At 43.3% G+C, this 17,952-nt stretch overlaps 1 long non-coding RNA gene across 2 annotated transcripts in view; it reads right to left on the minus strand.

Annotated features, from left to right (window-relative positions):
• LOC139635144 (uncharacterized) overlaps positions 1-17,952 on the minus strand; it is a 59,485-nt gene that overhangs the window by 40,767 nt on the left and 766 nt on the right. The gene's annotated exons all lie outside the window — the stretch shown is intronic.

Here is a 17,952-nt window from a genome sequence, read left to right on the forward strand (position 1 = left end):
AGGATAAAGGTGCTAGGATAAGAGATGGCTGTGAGGTCACTGTTAGCTCCTTACTGAGTTAGCCACTCAGTGCTAACTCTGCTTCGTGGCTCCTGCTGCTTGTAAAATCAGCTGGCAGACTTTGTGTCATAGCATCTGGTGCCCACGGGTAGATTTCAGGTATAGGTATAAAACCTGAAGAATTCTGGGAGGTTGAGCTCTACACTGGTCACACACTGGCTCCACATTTGGCCAATTTACAACAGGCAGTTTTTCAGTGGTTATTCAGAGTGCCTGATGGATGTGATGTCATGTGTAGTGAAGTGTGTCACTCCAGTATAAATCTATTCAATAAAATTGCCAACTTGAATCAGCACTTATACAAGTACACCAAAAAGCTGCTCATATTAATAATGACATATTGGTTTCATGACTGGGGAGGACCCGATGAATCAGAGGTTCCTCAACCAGAGAGGAAATATGTGGATGGTGTTCTCTGCTATTTAATTCAAGTTAATGATATTTAAATACATTTATATCAATCTGGCAGATAACACATTAAGTTGAAACTGATTGTAAAGTTTTGCATAATAATGGTGGTCTTAAAAAAAACACTGTAGCCGCTGAATGGGGCCAAGCCCCAATTGCAACCACAGCATTCCTGAGATTACTCTGTCAAACCATCCCAGAACCACAGAGGAGGTGCTCTGCATCTTTGCTGTGCTGGGTATTGCAGTCTGAGGCAGTGTCTGTTATTTGCATATCAGTGTTCTTCAAAGTTAAACTTTATACTAAAGTTTATTTTGATTCATTTCACCCCTGTGAGCACATCTAATCTTGACAGTTCAACTGAAAGGTGTAATGTTAATGCAGGTCATATTGGATCAACATGTAGATTATGCAGGACAGATTGAAAACAATGCAAAGGGATAAAGGAAGGAATAAAAAAGGATTTTAAAAGGAGGGAGAATAAATTTTGTCTGAGCATTTACAGCAAAGAGGGATATAAGTAGATTTTTACAATCTTTCACGATACATGTAAAAATTGTCACATCTTAGAGTCAATCTCCTAACTTCATTGCAAGAGAACCCGTCACAGCCTATGAAAAACAATCTGCAACACTTACGGTAATGTGCTGAGAGCTTCCCAGGAATTCCAGATGTACACAGAAGTTTAATCAACCCTTTGGGGAATTCATGGGAAATTTGCTTGTGCTCAACATGGAAGGCCTCGCCCAGACTGGCCATGTCAAAGTGACTACCATTCTTCTGTCAGGATTTGCAGGGAGGAAGTGAAGGTTATGATGGGCTGTCGAGGAAAGTGGCCAAGACGTGTGACACATGGGAAAGAAAACAAACACACAGCACCTGCATCAGTCGCACAGCAGGGTCGCCATGTTTAATGCGTTCACTTTGGTGAAGAGACGCATCCTGGCCACACATGAGTCAGTGCTGTTCGTGACAGCTTATACAGCAACTGGTGACTCAGAAGCAGAAAGTTGTTTTAGAGGAAGATTGTCTTGTGTTCCTGCTAAATTAATAATCTCTTGATCCACTTTGGCTAATTCTGAAACTGAAAGAACATAGTATTACTCACAGGCTGACATTCACATGACTGGTACAAAAGTCAAAAGAGAGGGAGGATTTTACACACAGCCTGTGTTTTCATGAGAGAACTGTGAGACTGAGCAGGTTAGGACAAACAGTAGAAGAACACCTATACAAGCACGTCAAACACACAAAGCCTTCCTCCCAGACTAATGCCCAGAACCTGTCGCCTCGACGCTGCGGATATTCATGAATCATAAATGGATGCAAAACCACCACAAAGAGACACAATCATAATCTGTCATGGCATAGCTATAGGCTGTTTGGAGTTACAAATAGCAGCTACTTAATAATAACATTTCATATTGGAACATTTAAACTTCGTTCATTTCTTACACTGAATAAATAACAGATTTGAAACAGAGTCCATACACTTTAGTCTATTCACCTGCGTTCAGTTGAACTTTCTCTGCTTTAGGGGGAACGCTTTCTCCACGCCCCAGGTTTCAGTCTGTGATTTGCAGTCACATAATGACGTGTCATCATATAGTCCAGATTCTTGGTGTGAATAGCAGCTTTCCATTCTGCAGTACTGTTTTGGAGCACATTTAGTTTGCCTCACATATACCAGGCCACAGGGACATTTCAGTATGTAAATGGCGGGAGTGCTATTGTAGTTGATAAATGACTGCATTTTGAATTTCACCTCTGCGCACAAACTCTTTTGCATCAACTCTTGCACCCACACATGGAGAGTATGTCAAAAGATTTGTTTCTACACCTCATTGAAGGATTTTACTCTTACTGTGTCCTCCAGGTCTCATTTCTCTACATGTCTCGTCTGCTGAGGCACCACTTTGAGACTTCCTCACCTTTTAACACACAAATGAACTGAAAGCAATTAACCATACACTGTTCCAATCTTACAAACCAAAACTTATTCAATCTGAATATTCTGAAAATGGCTTTATAGTTAAAACAGCAGCTCTTTTAATCCCTGGAGACTGTGAAACACTCATGTCATTTTAGCTTTCTTAAAAAAGAGAGATGATAAAGGTAAAGGGTGGGGGGTTGAGTTGAGACAAGCAGCTGTTTGCTGCATGTTGACCATATCAACTTAAAATGTAATAATATGTCACAGTTGTGTTCACTGCCCCCAAGTGGCCCAAAAATCAGACACTGCTGTTTTAAAAAAATAAATGTGGCTTCAGAGGATTTGTTCTCCACAGAGCACGATCAGCTCATGTCGAGTTGTTTTGCCGTGTACTGTACGTTTTACTGCCATTTAGCATGCATACAGGGTCTGTGGACAGATTAACGGTCATAAACTAAAGGGCAGTGCAACACCTGTAGCAGAGAGGAGAAAGCCATTATAAACTCTCCCTCCCTGCGAACATGCACAGTGTCCTGTTCCCTCTCTCCTGTCTCAGGCGTTCAGGCATATTTACATTTTCCACAGGAGAAAACAGAGAGACAGTAAAAGCTGGTTTATTAGGAAATGGCTCCTGCATGCTTCACCAGCGACTGACCACAGTTGCCATGGAAACATGCCATAAGAGGCAGCACTTTTGACTCTCTGAGTCACAGAGAACACCTGTAGATGCAGAGCAGTCAGAGAGCCAATCATATCAAGAGAGGATAATAGAGATTATCACATTGCAACTTTTCCTTTCCATTTGACTAATAACATGTGAGCTGTGTGTGCATGTGCCAGTTTCACTGTTACTCCATTTTTTTTAGTCATTGCTCTACTTCAGTTTCCACCCCCCTCTTGCCGTCCTGACTCTGTGTCAGCATGACTCAGGTGAAATGATCCCAGCAGCAGGTTACAGCAGCTCACAGGTCACTGCCACCTCTAACTCTCTGCAATGAGGAAGTGATACCAAAATAAAAAGTCCTCAGTCACACATCAACCGGGACACATGAAATATCACACCAGGAAAAAAAACGTTCAACCACGTCACATGTCCACTTTAGGCTGAAACTCTTATGATTCTGCGTCACAAGTACAGGTACTTCATCCTGAGCTAGGACACCATGCTGAACATACCAGTTTCTACATGTCTCTATTAATAACAAGTCATTATTGCAGACTATTTACAGCATATCAAGGTTTTAGATTGCAGTTAGAAGAAAACTCTCCCTGTCCACGAGTCCAACACAGGTGCCAAGTGCATTCCACAATGAACCATTTCATCTACTCAAGCTTTACTACCTTGACAAGTTTCATTTGTAAAATGTGGAACATGTTATTTCAACTTTCAGAAGTTTCATACTCCTTCTTTAATAATGAACAGTGAAAAAAAAACAATAAAATTCAAACTTTATGTCCACTGTGAGTGTATTTCCTTTGGCACCACTACAATGTATAAAATATGCTGCATATTAACACTTCCCACTGTCATCTACTATTTTACCTGTGCCCTTTAATGCCACTGCTAGTTCACATGCTAGTTGTAAGACACAGGCCGAGATCAGGATGATAACAGCTGAGGGCTGAGTGATACATAGTCGTACAATGTTTTAAAGATGCCACAGAGCCTCACCATGAGGTCCAACTTTACTTAATGTCTTTATTATTTTGTAGGTATGACAATACTAACATGCTAATGTTTAGTAGGCATAATGTTGACCACTGTCACTGTCTTAGTTTAGCGTGCTGTATTTGCTAATTAGCACTAAACATGTCCAAACACCAGACAGTCAATCTGGGACTGATGGGAACGTCATTAGTTGGTATGAGGTAATAAACCAAAGTACTGATTAGTGTTGTCAGAGTGATCGATTAAAACCAAACTAATTTGGCTAAAAAAACATAATAACTGTGTTTTATGAAGGTGTCTGAGGGTTTTACGACACATGGCATGCATGCTGGCAGCATCACGCAGGGGTGATGTTTGACGCTGTGTGTGTCTGTGATTCTGTGGTAGTACACAGAACAGTAATTCATTTAGTTTGGGAAGTAGCAGTGATGAAGGGTGGGGGGTGGGGGTGGGGGTGGATGGTAGGAGGAGGTTAACTCAGACCAGCTCATTTAACAAAACAGAAGAAATGAACAGTTTTTGGGACCCTGAGCTTAGTTAAACATTGTGACCATGACCAGTTTATTTTAATCTGTGTGAACTGAACTTTGAGCCAGTGAAGTGTGAACTACGTCCAGAAAACGCTGCTTCCCTGCCTCCGCTTGTCCAGCCCCAGCCTTTGTCAGCAGGACACGGCCACGCCCACAGATATGACAGGATTGATAGATGTTACAGCTGGTAGTCAAGCTAGCTTCCAGAGAGCATAGCCTACTGCTGCTGCAAGAGGCCGGTACGTTACATAATGAATGAAAACAGGCGCTGAAGGAAGGAGAGACATCGTTTCCACCTGAAACAGAAGTATAATCATGTCTTTTAGCTTTAACTGGTCACTGTTCTTACTGGTTCTGATAATGTGCTGCTGCTGTACATCCAGCTCCTCTTCAGGGGCCATGAGGGCTCTGAATAACAGAGCCTGCTTACTGCAGGTGCTGCGCATGCACACACACACACACACACACACAGATACCCACAAGCACCATCCACTCCTGCAAACACACTCCCAGCCTTTCCTGAGTAAACACTTCAGCAACACAAGCAAAACTGTAATATCTGGACAGCCTTCATCTTCTTTCCCAAACACACACTTTTAGTCAAAGATCCAAACACAGGCCTGACATATTACAGCCATCTTCAGTGAAAACACTCCTCTGGGAGCAGCAGAGCAGTTCTTAAGTATTGTTTGCATTTCACCCTCATAAATATGAAATGAGCTAAATTAGGGTGTGTACTCTGCCCAGGATCGCTCCTTGACATGTCTCTAATTGAAATGAACAGCAGCTTGGCCTCCCCTGCTGAAGCCTGCCTAACGCCATTAGAGGGGATCTGAGGCCACAGCTCAATGTGTGCGTGTGTGTGTGTGTGTGTGTGTGTGTGTTTGGTTCATCAGACCCTCCCACACACATTCACCTCACTGTTTAATCATAAAATATTCCCCCATTCACACCTCTAACAACAGCAAGGACACTTATTGAATGAAATAGCGCACACACACAACCTGTGTAGGAGAAGCTGTACAAATGGTAAATATCAGCAGCTTGGACTGACAACATATTACCCATCATCCATCACTCATTTAACACCTCGCTGGACTGTCAGAAGCCATAATGTGCATGTGTTGTTTGTGCTTTGCACTTTGTTCCCACCTAGTGGAAATGGAACACACTACAGACACACCTACACACACACACACACAGAATGTATTTATGCAATAAGTGTTAACATTATCAATAATGCACTCACATGAGTCTGAAGCCCTGTCAGACCTGAAAGCTGCATGTTGCCTGTTTGATTTCCTGAGTCCTGGGGCAACCACAGGGACACACACGCACGCACACACGAGTGCTGCTTTTAGGTAAGCAATAGATATGTGTTGCCGTGGGAACTGCGAAGGAGCATGATCTGCAACTACGGCAGCTTTAATGTTTTGATCCATTCTCACTGGTCTCATCAGCCTCATTGGCAGCAGCAGCAGACAGAGGTTTTCTACTGTCCACAACCTGCACAGCAGCAAACAGCAGACAGTCACAGTCACAGTCACAGCTACAGACACACGGAGAGCAGCTGCTGAACACAGTGGAGCATTTAGCAGCTGGAGAGCCAGATGTTTCCCTTAGGAGCTGGAGAAGACCAAACACAGAGCTCAAAGAGAGGGGACACTGGACTGAGACTCATCAGGTGGGGGAAAACACCGCTCCACATGAATGATCGTGTTTCCTCTTGTCAGGTGATAATACTGTATATCAGTGTTGTGTTTTCAGCTTGTTCCCAAGCAACTAGAAAACTGTGACCATGATACACATACTGTATGTAGTGAGGAGGACGGCTCAACCTGTCACTGCTGTCAGATGGACAACCTCTGTAATGGTGACAGTGTTTCTAAACTACCTCAAACATAGCTTTAACTTTTCTGCACTGCAAGCTGTTGTTCATCATCAGGCAATCTCAGTTTAAAGCCAGGATCAGCTGATTGATGAAAACTTGTCAGTGGACTAACTAGGTAACAGTGCCACTGTTTCTAAATTAACCTCAAACACAGCATTTGACATTTCTGCACTTTCATGATAGTTAATATACACAATAGTCAGATTAGACTTAGCATGGCCATGCTGTTGAAACTGTCTTCTTCTAAAGAGATGTTTATCAGGATGATCATTAACCGCATATGAAAAGAAACTGATAAAGACACATTTTCTTTTATTTATTTATTTTAAAAAGAAAACCAAACATAAACATATTGATCATAATCATCCCTTGAATTTGGTAAATTTGGTTGTTGAAATGTGGAGACTGTCGAGCCCACAGGTCATCTGTCAGCAGGTTATTATGACCCATAGTTAGGTTTTGTAGCTAGGAAACATCTAGTGGTTGTAGTAATGGTGGCAGGAGCAAAGGGAAAAGTGTGGTGATGTCGTTTATTGAGTGACGTCAGGAGGAGGTTGGGGTGGATGGATGAATATGACACAGGAGAGCGGTGTTCAATTCCCATGTGAAAGTAGCAGTTTATGTTGTTTCTATTATCAATGCCCGTTCATTGTTATTATTGTAACCATGACAACAAAGATCGTCTAATGTTGAGGACACACTTATTTTAACCCAAATCAACATCTTTTCCTAAACCTAACCACACCATGACCATTACTATAGTAACCATGGCGACGAAGGTAGGTACAACACTCTCAGCATAGTCCACATGTTTATTATTGTAACCATGACAACCAAGATCCAGTACACCTGCTGGTAGGGGCTGGTATCATAGGGTTGATGGTTGTTCAGGTTGGAGACTGGTTGAACTGTGACACAGATACGAGCTCATATATCTGACTGATAACGCTGCAGCCACTGTGGTGCATCAGTGCAATAAGAAATGCCTGTCATTAAGTAAGCCTGTTTATGGGTGTGTGTGTGTGTGTGTGTGTGTGTGGCATAATTTGTGTGCGTCGCTGTGAACAAAGTTGTTCCCTGTATGTCTGTGTCTCTGGCATAATGACAATGCTTTGAGTTGGTGTGTGTGAGAGTTTCATCACAAAATACTTTGTTACTCCACAGACGACAACATTCTCACAATCATAAGTAACATTTTACTGTTGGACAAAGCACAAAAAAAACACACAAAGAATGAAATCCAGCACAATGGAAAAGAGCTGGTCTGTCCCGTAGAAGCAGCAGCTCTGGCTCTTCTCCATCATTCTGCATGTAGGAAAGGGCAGCGGGAATTTTTGTGGGAAAGTGGTGCTCTGCTGTTTCATCGGGGAGAGACAGGGGAAAGGCTAAAAACGGCAAGTGTTCCAGGTCCATTTCCAACAATCTAGGCCAGTCACTGTGACGCAAAAGACAGCGAGGAAGAGGGGAGCTGTTGCATCGCTCATCAACATGTAGAAGTGGATGTGGTTGATGAGGGATGAACGAGTGTGTGCATGTTTGTGCATAAAACACACTACAATGTCAGCATCATTGCCACCACATCAAGAGGCTTTCTGAGAAACAAAGCCTTCTGTGTGCTGTTTTTGTGAATTCGCAGGAACCCGAGATCTTGTGTTATCCCCACATAACCCTGGAACTTCCTCCTGAAGAGTGAACTGGTATGGCTGGTCTATTTGGTTCCAGTTACTGGGGAAACTGGAGAGACCACCCCCCCAGCTCCCACTCCCTCCTCCTCCACATGCTGGACAAAGACAGATACAGCCCGAAGAAACTCTCCCAGAAGATGAATGTACAAACTGAGAGGAAGAAATCCTCCAGCAAACACAGCCGTGTCAGCAGCAGGGGCACTATTGTTGGGTTTGTCTGTTTTTTGTTCCCTACTCATCACTCTGGCCTCACAACTGCTCCTTTGACCCTCCTCACTTTTTCCCCCTCTGGGCCACCGTGCCCTCTGTTGCCTTGGGGATGTATCTCACTTTAGAGGGCCTGCAGAGTGATGGCTGTGAGAGAGTGTCAAGGGAAGAGGAGGAGGAGGAGGAGTAGGTGGTGTGAGAGCATGCCAGGTGGTGAAGGGACTGAGCTGCTGTGACACTGAGGACCAGGTTGAACTTGCTTTGGTCTCTGTGACCTCAGATAAAAGCTGGATGTCAGCCCTCAGCCGGGGGAAAAACACAGCTCCTGACCTTTGTGCTGGTTTAGTGGTTTAGTGGTTAAAGAGATGGTCAGTGCCATCTCCGAGCCAATGGAAATGAGCACTTCCCCTTTTCAGTGGTGTGGTTTAGAGTGTCATGCACAGACGTCAAGCAGCATGGGATACATGACGCACTCTCACTCTCACTCTCACTCTCTCTCTCTCTCTCTCTCTCTCTCTCCCTCTCCTCCCCTCTGTGGCTGAACAGGACACTGGAGAATGGCTAACATAGCAGCACTGGTTCATGTGACACTCCCTGCTGCCTTTGGCCTACTTAGCTGAGCTGCAGAGGTCTGCACTTCCACTGAAACTATCTCCTGTTTGACAGCTCCACTCCAACTGCCTCCTCACTCATCCAGCTGTCAAAAGTCCAGCTATAGCCTCAAAAACTATCTCTCTGACAAATAGGTCTCCATTAACTTTCTTCTTCATTTTTAATATCCACCAGCTCCCCATCCAAATATAACCTCATCTTCTGAGGTACCCACCTTTGGATTCATTTGTATAAACTCACGTTGAGTCATCAAGTATTCCTCAAACCCACAGATTCTGTACATAGCATCAAATTCACTTTCCAAGATTCTCTAAATTCAGCTGCTTTAAAGACATCATCACAAGTAGGAAACAACATGTGTCTTGTTTGGGATAAAACCAGTGACATGTTTATCCATGACATGTGGAAATATAGTCATTAAGTCATCACACTGACTCAGTCATGTCCACTAAACAGGAATATCAATCTCACATGAGCCAAAACAAACAAATGGTCATACCAGACCAAGTAAGGCTATAGCAACAAAAGCGCCTGAGTGTAATGATCTGATCTGTTCCATCTCCGCAGAGAGGAGGAACAAAGTGATGTAGTCAGATGAGTCATCCTTCACCATATTCTCGACGAGTGGGCGAGTGCATGTGTGACGTACACCAAGAGAACGGCACAGGTCCAAACCCTATAGTGAGGTGATTGGCTGACTCTGAGTGATCACCTTTCCTGTCCTGGTGGGAGTGGTCTCCTCCAGGACGACAATGCCCCGGTCCACTGGGGAACAACAACCATTTATCCACTGAATGGATGAACATGATGAACATGATGCGAATCAGATGCTGTGGCCTTCAGGGTCACCAGACTTCAACCCAGATGAACACCTATGGGAGATCTGGGACTGACACGTTCAACAGTGCTCTCCACCACCATCATTAAAACACCACAGAGACAAATCGATCACATACTTTAATAATCCTTTGGGGAAATTCAAAAATCCCTCGGGTTGATGATGAACATCTTTTGCAAGAATAGTGTTCATCCTCCAGAGGAGTTCAGAGACTTGGAGAATCAATGCCAAGGAGCACTGGAGCTGTTCTGGTGGCCCGCCACCTTACTGAGACACTTCATCTCTGCTCAGACTCTGCTATATCCAAGTAACTCCCCTCCACAGAACATCTTTCGTTGTTGCACCCTCATTAGAGTCTAAAGGTAGATGTCCATGTGTTTGTGATGATAAAGCAGGTCTAGGTTCTATATTAATACTGTGAAAGTATCAAAGCCTCAGTCCACAGAGAAATGCACACAGCCTGTATTCAGACACTGAGCCTTAAAACCAGCCGTCAGGACTTCTGGAACTTTGTGATGTCACAACAAAGCAGTCACCACCCTCAGTCACGCCCCACAACCCGCCCACCTGGACCCACCAACCAACCTTGCAGGATTTGGTTTCTCTGAGTGTTGACCTGAAAGCTTTATTTTTATTGGATCACTCAGAAAACACTCAGCCAATCAGAAGAGAGGCTCAGACCCTCTCTTCTGATTGGCTGACTGACCTGATGTTACTAGAGTTCCAGAGAGAAGCCTGAGATAGTTTTGGTTCTCAAAACCACAAATATATCTAATGATGGAGATCAACTCTTCAGATAAAACACTGGAGAAGTTAAAATATGGAGCTTTGAAATCTGTACAATGTCTTTCTAAAGCATATTTTCTCCAACGAACTCCCTTCATCTCTTTGGTTACTACATCTATTCCAGCTTTTTGTTCTCTGACACATCCAACTACAGCTTATCCTTTCATCATTACCAGTACGTGTACAGATACTGTATATCCCTGCTCTCCAGCTATCAGTGCTCTTCTCCATTCTGCTCCTGTAAATACTTTCTGATTGCCGAGCTGTCTTGGTCATGCTCTACAGTGTGAATGCCTTGTTCTGAACTCCAAAGTAAACAACAACAGCGTGTGTGTGTGTTTTTTTTATGTGTGCCAGAAGTGGAGAGTGGGAGGGAGAGAGGGTGAGAAAACACAACTACCAAGAGCTTGTGGTGTCTTTTACTTACAGCACATCCACGACCCAGACCATCACTTTTCCTCTCTTCCTCTTAAGATTTCTGTGTTTCTATCTTGCCCCTGCAGTCCCTTTTCCCTCCCTATCTTATGGTTTAGTTGCTCTGACCAGCAGACATATGGACGGTGGGCCGCTTGCAGAAAATGTTACATCTTTGTTAAAGCCGCAGTACAGCAGCTCAGCCGAATGAGAGGAAGTGATGGAAACTAACAAACACTCAGAGTAATATCAAAGGTTCTGTCAACGATCGACACTGCCACTAGATGCTGCACTAGATCAACAGCATCTCAGACCAAAACAGCCCCCCACCCCCACCTCCCCACCCTCTTTCATGTTTACAGTCAGCAGTGTTACGAAGCCCAGTGAAAGTATAGCCACTAAAAACATAATGAGAAGCACAACTGAGGAAAGTTACCCTGTGAACACGATCTAACCACAACTATTAGCCCAAGCTAGCATTGCTATGATATGCTCCACAGCAATGCTGACACTAAGCCAGCTAGCAACAGTGACATTAGCTGAAAAAATTCATAATATTGGTAACAGCAGTCAGCTAATGTTAGCATGCTTCTGTAGCCGTCACTAATGAAAACAGACATTAACATTATGAAGCATCAAGTCACTGACACATGGAGGAGAAGAAAACCAGATCTGAGACCAGCTGGAGCCTTTAGCAGCTCGTAGGGTTCTCCACCTCTGTACAGACAGACCAGGACTGGCTCCCTCAAAAACGTGGTTTCTTCTTCAGTGGAGGAGATTCTGGAAGGTCAGGCTGCGTACTGCACTGTGTCATCTCACCTGTGGGCGGAGCCTGTGTCTTTGTAAATGTGGGGAGGACCAACAGTTTAACAGGAGGGACTCACATGCACTAACATGCTCGTGTAAACGCACGAACATGCATGCGCTAGCAGACCGGATACTACACAAAGTACAGAGAAACGTAGATTACAACCCACACCGAGGGGGCATGGCTTCGTTCTCAACTCAAGACGCAGTGACTCCTCTATTTCGTTACATTGAAAACAGTTGTTTGCTGCTGCAAACAAATAATGTAATAAATAATAATCATAATAATTATTGTTAATAATAATAATCTTTCTTTCTCTTCAATACAATTTTGTTGATGCCTTCTCTCTCTCTCTCTCTCTCTCTCTCTCTCCCTGTCTTTCTTCCCTCCCCTCCTCTCTAATAAAGACACAGGCACTTTTCTCCTTCATTATCCCTGCCCTGCTGAGGTTTCATTTCACGTCCTCCCCAGGCCAGTTGTATGCCAAGCAGCCTGGTGCCAGGCCAGACTCTCTCTGCCAACTCATCCTCCATGCTGCAGGCTTAACAATGCAATCTGCCAGTCACCTCTGACCACAGCAGCCCCATTCACTGTTTGATCACCACGCCTCAAAGAAGGCACGCAGTGCACTCAAAGCCATCACAGGTTTGTGTACTGCAGAAAGAAACATCAACATTATTTGGGTTTAACCAGCGATAGAGCGGTAAATGAAAATATATTCCTGATTCCCAGAGAATGAATCCCACTGATTTCTGTGATGAACCCAACATTCCCCTCACCACAACAGTTTTCAAATTGAATTCAGACCTACAGTGGGTAGATTGCTACCCAGATTACTAGAGGATACACTCTTACCATTTTGGACCAGACGGGCAGAACAAGTCTGAGCACCTAAAGTGAAATAGCAGTGATTGTCCCTCCCTCATTACCACCACTGAGGTTGAGCAAGGCACTGACCCCAAACTGGTCGGGCTCTGAACTGTGGGCCTGCTCTGTGGTCAGCAGGTCAGACTGTGGCGCTCAGTGAAGCTTCCCTGAATAAATAAAATAATAATAATAATAATAATACATTTCATTTGTAACACACTTTACATTTGAAGCAAATCTCTAAGTGCTACAGATAAAATATCAATAAAAAGGCAAATAAAAATGATAAATAAAATGTAGATAAATCATCATAGCATAAAATGGACAAAATCCAAATAAAACATTTATAAATCGTTTCAATGTCACACACTGGAACATGTGAGTTACCTAACAGGCAGCTGTCTCTGAATTTTACTGAGCACAGTCATGCTCCAAAGAGGATACACCCTATTGATTTAGATAACTCTGTGGCCTTTGCTTTTACACCATGCTCAAGACAAAGGTTGACATTTTGTCCCACCAAGAATAAATGTCTATGAAAAGCCAAACAGTGATGATATTGTTTGTTTGGTTCTCGTGGGGACAGCCTCTCAGGAACGCCAGCAGGGCTTTACAGGAAGATGCTGAGTAGTCACAGAAGAGCCCAGTTTCAATAATGTTAGTGTCAGCCTGAGAAGGTGAGCACACTCTAAACCTAATCACTGGGTACACAGGTTTTCAGCTTATTCTCCCTTCACCACTCCCCTGGATAAAACAGTCTGGCAGACGGTTCATTGGGTCTTTCATGAGCTGCTTTGAGAACCATCTTCCCATGTCACTTTCTCATCCCTTAGGACATCCAGCGTTTGCTGAGGAAATATTTGAGGAGTGTCCATTACCCAGGTTGTTATGAAAGTCTTTTGACAGCCAAGAAGGTTGCTCCAGTCTGGGAGGGCAGCCGACCAGAAAGATGATGAGGTCACTGTGAATAGCAAGCAGGGAGGCTGGCTCAGAGCTGGAACAAGCAAAGCCCTGGACAAACAAAAGCCTGTGTCACTACTTTTGTATTGAGCGGAGGGTAAACACATTTCATAATCAAATGTGCACTTGCCCAACCTGCGTGGACACTGACTCATTTTTACTGCATGAAGGTAAGTGTTTACAGTGGATCAGGCAGCAGAGGCAGGACGACCATCCTGCAGTCCACAGCAGAAAAAGAGAAAGTGATCGCTCATTAGTTTCTTTGTTCCTGTCGCACTTTTTTTTTTTTTTAAATCTGTCTGTGGTTTTCCTGCTCCTTTCCCTCCTCTCTCTCTCTCTCTCTCTCTCTCTCTCTCTATTTCTCTCTCTCTCTGTCTCTGCAGCAGCGTAATGTCTGCAGCTCTCACCCATCCGCTGCCTCCTGCGTCATTTCCCCTCTTGGTTGGCTGTCATGTAAACACATGCACACCCCTGCTCGCAGGCATGCTCTCACATACAAGTTTAAACACACACACACACACACACACACACACACACACACCCAGTCACATGGGAGCTGCTAATTATGACCACATAAACCCAGCGGAAATACAAATTTCACAGCTGGCTGTTTGAGCTATGCTCGCACTGTGGTACATAGTTCACAGACTAAAAAAAAAACAAAAAAAAAACAAAACAAAACAAAACAATAGCAACAGAAATGCACCCTTTACTTCAGTATTCAGCAAACGCACAGCAGAGAAAAAAGTAATGGGCTCATGTCTCAGATTAGCCTCTGATGCTGCGGCTACAAATTGCAAAGATTTTTCCTGCTGCTGAGGAGAAAGGAGCCAGAGTCAGTCAGGATGGAGGGAGGAAGGTTAAGCTGCATTAACTGGAAGGAGGAAGGGATGAATCAAATCTGTAAGCGCTGGCCATTTACGTGTAGAGGAGGAAAAGGCGAAAACAACACATGCTTATTTATGTCCAAATGAAACAGATCTATTTGTTGAGACAAGGCGAACACAAACATCTGACAGACGTCACACACAGCCTGTGACGCAGATGGGAAAGTCTGTCTTCAGTAAGCACATGCATGCACCCACAAAAACAGGGCCAGATAAACAGGAACACACACAAACAGGCAGGCCATGTTATCACCACTGGACTCCTCTGACACAGCCATTTCAAGAATGCCACTAATCTGAGCTTCAAGCTCATTGGTGGAATTCTGTGCATATATGTTTGCCAAGTAATGCTCTCAAGGGCGGAAATAACAGCTTAGAGCTGTTTGCTTTAAAAGGCTGATGGATTTATTCTCAGCTAATAAGGCCAAACACAGCAGGATTAATGCTAGTTAATGGTTAATGCTGCAGGATTATTGGAAATTTCATTATCATGCAAGTGCTGCAAAGCTCATGTTCTGCCCTGCTCCTACATGTTAGGGCACATTTGTTGATTGGTTTACCAGAAAGAGAAAGACAAGTCCTCCATTCAAGGAAAATATGTGTAGCTGCTCTGATTAGAAAAAGAACACAAGGATGCAGAGGCAGAGGTGTGAATTCACAGGTGACACAAGCCAAGTTCCTGCAGAAGCAGGAACCAGCAGCAAGCAGTAATAAGACGAAGCATTTAGGAGGAGACAGTGTTATCATGTCCTCAAACGTCATCTTATGCTTGATATAATTCACACTGAGAAACACTGTTTGACAAGTAACATGACGTTTACCCTGGAGTCTAACGCAGACCACAGATTTTACAGCACAAAATGCAGCAAGTGGGGAAACTGAAACTTTAATGACTGGTTTTATGATGATAACAAGTAATTTCATATTTTATCAGATTCTTGACAGGCTTAAAGCAGCTGTGTGTTCATTCTGATTATTTTTGAGACTGGTCCTTATGGTTGATATGACCCATAGTTAGGTTTTGTTGCTAGGCGACATCAAGTGGTCGTAAAATAGTAATGATGACAGGAGCAAAGGGAAAAGTGCGGTGACATAGTTTATAGAGCGACAAAGTCCACGTCAGGAGGAGGTTGGGGTGGATGGATGAATATGACACAGGAGAGCCGTGTTCGATTCCCATGTGACAAGTGGTGTTTATGTTGTTTCTATTATCCATGACTGTTAATTGTTATTATTGTACCCATGACAAAAAGATCATTTAATGATGAGGAAGTACTTATTTTAACCCAAATCACCATCTTTTCCTAAACCTAACCAAGCCATGACTGTTATTATAGTAACCATGGTGACAGAGGTAGGTGCGCCGCTCTCCGTCCGGTACACCTGCTGCCGTAGGGGCGTTATTGTATCAGAGGGTTGTTGGTGGTTCAGATTGGAGGACTGGTTCTTATTTTTACAATAAATTAAACACGCTCTCATTCAACTTTTTATATTAATAATGTATCATGAAATAACTTCATTTAATGTGAATTGTATCTCTCATAATAACAAACCCTAAACACTGATCCCCTGACTCTGCAGTTCATTGGCAGCTTTGGGCTTGTTACTCAAAAACTTACTCATTAGCCATCACTCTTTTCAAAAGTTACGTCATTACTTTACTTATTACTCCAAGCCCACAGTAAATCGTTGCTCTACTCGTTATATGACTTCATTGAGATAAATGTCATTTTGGGGCTGAAATTTTATTACTGGGGAAAGTAATATTATCAATGTCGGCTACTAGTTACCAGTTACTGTATGTGTTATTAGTAACTAGTTACTGCCTAGAAATGCTCATTGATTTAGTTTTAGAGCCCACAGATGAACTGTTTTGATTTTCAACAATGTTATTTCCAACCAGACACAGTCCAAGAGCAACTTCTGAACAGAGTTGAGCATTTAGCAGCTGAGGAGCCAGACGTTTCCCTCAAGAGCTGGAGGAGACCAAACACAGAGCTCAAAGAGCGGGATCTCTGCACTGAGACTCATCATTGAACCAGAAATGCTACATCAGCTAGTCTGCTAGATGAGTAAACAGACAGCTGTTTGCTACCATGTTCACCATATCAACTTTATAAGGTGATAACGTCAGTGTTGTGTTTGCTGCCCCCAAGTGGCCATAACTATGTGTTAATGTAGGTTTCATGAATCTTGTTAGTGCCTGTTATGTCTTCAAATGTGTTGCTCTGTCCCAGCCCCACAGATACTGAGTCTCCAGTGTCATGAAACAGAAAAAAGCAGGAGAGCTAAAACAAGTTTGATATTTCTGCTCCATAAATGAGTTTAAAGACCAAAGTGATAATCATTTGTTGTTCATTTCTGATTAATTAACTGATTCATTGACTAATAATTTCAGCCCAAATTTAAATGGCTCAGTATGGAATAGTAAATGTTTTGTGTGGTTTGTACGTTAAACAAATTACAAGTGCATCTGTATCATTCTGCTTACAGATCACCCGAAGGAAGGATGAACAATAAGATCAGTGTGATTCTTACATGATGGTGTGTGGGATGGTGTGTGTCTGGAGATGATTCATGTGGTAAGTGCATCAAAAGCAAATACATTGTTGCTTGATCTGCATAAACCTGCAGATATATGGTATAATATGAATGTGAGTTAAAGGACATGTAAATGTAACCTGCAGGTAGATGTATCAATAAGGCAAACAATGACAAGAAACAGTTGACTGCTGATATTGTCATATTCAACACCACATGGCTTTTCTCTGCACTACTCTGCGATCACTCAGACTTCTAGACATCTGGACAATCTTTTCCAACAACTGGTGCTTCCTGCAGTTGGCCCAGTCTGAGAGTCAGGCTCCACTGCTAGTGAGCATCTCCGGAAGAGCCGCTTACATTTAACTCACAGTGAATTATTTCTCCTCACCGCTTCACTGCTTGAGACTGAAGCCAAAATTAGCTGTCATGTACACACGCACAGATGTGACTGCCCTGTTATGAATCAGCAAAATATTGACTGGTGTGTGCGTGTGTGTGTTTGTGTGTGTGTGTGTGTGTGTGTGTTTCTCCCATAGGCTTTGGGCTCATAACCTTTGGGGACAAATTTTGGATTAAAGACCAGTTCAATGGGGTCATCTAAATGCAAGTCTGTGTAACCTGTGACAACATCTGTGTGTGTGCATGAGTGTATATGTTTGTGTGTGTGAGGTGGGGGGGGGGGGGGGGTTGGGATCTCTCCTGTTCACAGCCAGAAAGCTGCAGCCACAGTTTCTGAACCTTTAATCCAACATCACTGCTCATTCAATCAGAGAACTGCTCCACAATTAAATTCTCTGCTTTAACACTAAACTTGTTTTTTCTGATAGGAATCAAATGAAATTAGTCTGCCAGA

The sequence above is a fragment of the Trachinotus anak genome, unplaced genomic scaffold (genome assembly GCF_046630095.1).
Source record: "Trachinotus anak isolate AG129_WGS33_773 ecotype Australia unplaced genomic scaffold, CSIRO_AGI_Tana_v1 ptg000018l, whole genome shotgun sequence".
Lineage (NCBI taxonomy): Eukaryota > Metazoa > Chordata > Actinopteri > Carangiformes > Carangidae > Trachinotus > Trachinotus anak.